This window comes from Bubalus kerabau, chromosome 2, assembly GCF_029407905.1.
Source record: "Bubalus kerabau isolate K-KA32 ecotype Philippines breed swamp buffalo chromosome 2, PCC_UOA_SB_1v2, whole genome shotgun sequence".
Classification (NCBI taxonomy): Eukaryota; Metazoa; Chordata; class Mammalia; order Artiodactyla; family Bovidae; genus Bubalus; species Bubalus kerabau.
The window spans coordinates 158,681,444-158,684,458 of NC_073625.1; the positions used below are offsets into that span (position 1 = coordinate 158,681,444).

The following is a 3,015-nucleotide window of genomic DNA, read 5'->3' on the forward strand; positions in this document are numbered from 1 at the left end:
TACCTTTTTCTTAAAAGATGAGCAGATAATTAGATACCTGAGGAATCTTAACAAAAAAGATAAAGGCTAAAACACACACACACAAATAGACAACTCGAGGAAACCAAAACTATGCATAAATGTAAGAACATAGAAAGGAAAATTACCATTTTATCCTTAAAGAGATAAGAGAGGATATTATGTCCTTGAAATGTGAGCAAGATGCTATTATTAAAGGACCATTAAAAAAAAAAAACCCTCAGAAATATTTGCAGCCAACTAAGCCAACTGTGCTCTTTTCCTTTGGGGGGCCCAGTATGCAATGGCTTCAAACAGCAGCCTCCTCAGTGGTGTATGCAGCCTATTGCCTGTATCGGTTTCCTTATGGGACCTTGGCAACAAGCCTTTCCAGTGGACATTCATATCTGATTGCATGCTGTCCCAAATCTAGGCTCCAGACAAGTAGTGTAGTGTGTAGTGTCTTTGGAAAGCCCTAGGGTACAGTGGCCAGGGTCCACATTGGCCAAGTCATCATGTCCATCTGCACCAAGCTGCAGAACAAGGAGCATGTGATCAAGGACCTTTGCAAGGCCAAGTTCAAGTCTGCTGGCCACCAGAAGATCCACAGCTCCAAGAAGCGGGGATTTACTAAGTGTAATGTGAATGAATTTGAAAATATGATGGCAGCAAAGCAGTTCATCTCAGATGGCTCTGGTGTCAAATAAATCCTTAATCATGGCCCCTGCACAAATGGTGGGCCCTGCACTCATGGGAGCCTTGACTCTGTCCCCTCCTTACTCATGTCCACCAATAAATCCTACTTTCCTGTCAAAAACAAAAAAAACTCAGAAACAAAAAAAAGTGATAACAGATATAAGAAAAGTATAAAATTAATATTATAAAGTAGAGAATGGCAGACTATTAATTTGTTAGGGCTGCCATAACAAAATATCACAGACTGGGTGTCTTAAACAACAGAAATTTATTTTCTTAGTTCTAAAGGCTAGAAGTTGAAGATCAAAGTATAAGCAGATTTGGTTTCTTCTGAGGGTTCTCTCTTCAACTTGTTAGTGGCCACCTTCATGTTCACATGGCATTCTCCCTGTGTGTGTGTGTGTGTGTGTGTGTATTCTATCTTCCTCTTTTTATAAGGGCACCAGTCATATTGGATTAGGTCCCACCCTAATGACCTCATTTTAACTTGATTATTTCTGTAAAGACCTTATCTTCAAATACAGGTGCTGGCAGGTAGGACTTTAACTTATGAATGTGGGGGAACACAATTCAGACCGTTACATAGACCAAAAAGACTTAGAAACAGAAAACTGGAAAGAAGAGTAAAGAATAGTGGAGGATGGGTCAAGAAAATCCAACACCTGAAAAATATAAGCTCTGGAATAAAAGAGCAGAGGAAAAGCAGAGAAGAATAAAGCCTTTAATAAAAAAAATTAAGACAATTTCTCAGAATTATAATACTCAAGTTTCAAGATTAAAAGTTTCTAGGAATATGCAAGAAAATAGAAGAAGACAGATCCACACCAAGGCAATTATTTTAAAAAAAATTAAAAATATGGGGACAGAGGGAAGATCCTATAGAAATCTAGAGGGAAAAACACAGGTTGTATTCAAAACGGTAGGAATCAGAACACTTTGAGAATTATCAAAACCAACATTGAAAGATAGTGTAGCAATGTCTTCAAAAATTTAGAGAAAAAATTATTTCTGAGTATGAATTCTACATTAGACAAATAAGTCAAATGGAGAGCAGAATGAAATCATCACTGATAAGAAACATCTTAAAATTTTATCTTTTAAGTACTCTTTCTTAGAGCTTCACCAAAATTAGAAAGTAAACAAAGAAAGATACAGATAGAATAGTGGTTCTCATTCACAGCTGCCAACTGGAGTCAATCAGGATGCTTTAAGAAATACTGACAAGGGGGGGCCATCTCCAAAAGTTCTGAAGCAATTGGTCTGGATGAGGCCTGGGCCTTTTAAATTTCCCCCAGATAGTATTTATGTACATCCAAAGTGGATATGGAAGAAAGAAGAGACAGGAAGGGAAATCTCCATGGTAAAAGAGAAGGGATTCTGGAACAAAAGTTCTACACCAAGAAAAGAGTGCAACCTATTGGAAAACCCCATGAGAAATTCCTTCAAATGGATGAAATAGAACAATATCTACAGCAAGGTATAGGAAGCAAATTTGGACAACTGATATAAAGTTTTGGTGTAGAGTTAGTGATAGGAATATAGGAAACAAAAGAAATTAAAAAATAAGAAACTAATTCTATGGATGCAAAAACTATGCAAGTAGGAAATGTTATCAGAGCTTACTACATGATTCAGCTGTGAAAAGAGTTTATATAAACACTGAATATCAGGGAGAAAGGAAAAGAAAGTGTACAGGTGTGCAATGGTGGATTGGTTGTGAAAGAGTTGCTTTTCTTTTCCTATAGTGGGATAATAGGACATAATGGTTAGAAATAAAACACCAAAAAGTAACAGTACAAGTGTGCTATTTAGAAAGCTAAACATTTTGGAAATGGTTCCTTCTGGAGAGTGGGGAATAGGTTGGGAAGCTAGAGGATTGCTGTTTCTCATAAAAAGGTTTTTTAAAACTATTTGACTTCTTAAACTATGCACATTTTTAAGCTTAATATATGTTAAAAAAAAAACCCATAAGAGCTAAAAAGGGGGAAAAAAAGATAAGACAAATTACTGAGGGATGACAAAGGAAAACATGAGAACAGAGAAAAGATAGATCATGTCTTGATCTAAACCTTGACATCAGGGAGATCAATCAGAGTTTTCTACAGAAACGCTTTGAGTAGAGACCAATATTAAAGGCTTAAGTTAGGATGAAAAGAGCTGTAACTTTTTTCAGGGATTAGAACTGTTGTGGATTTCCTTTGAGGTCAGAGGATTTTTATCAGAGAGTAGAGCCATCTAATGGAGAAGGCAATGGCACCCCACTCCAGTACTCTTGCCTGGAAAATCCCATGGAGGGAGGAGCATGGTTGGCTGCAATCCATG

General features: G+C 37.0%; 1 non-coding gene across 1 annotated transcript; it reads left to right on the forward strand.

The window, feature by feature from the left end:
- The first annotated feature begins 248 nt into the window (after window positions 1–248).
- LOC129645145 (small nucleolar RNA SNORA70) lies at window positions 249–383 on the forward strand. The gene has a single exon (XR_008711235.1). It is a non-coding gene; the product is annotated as a small nucleolar RNA SNORA70 (small nucleolar RNA).
- The last annotated feature ends 2,632 nt before the right edge of the window (window positions 384–3,015 follow it).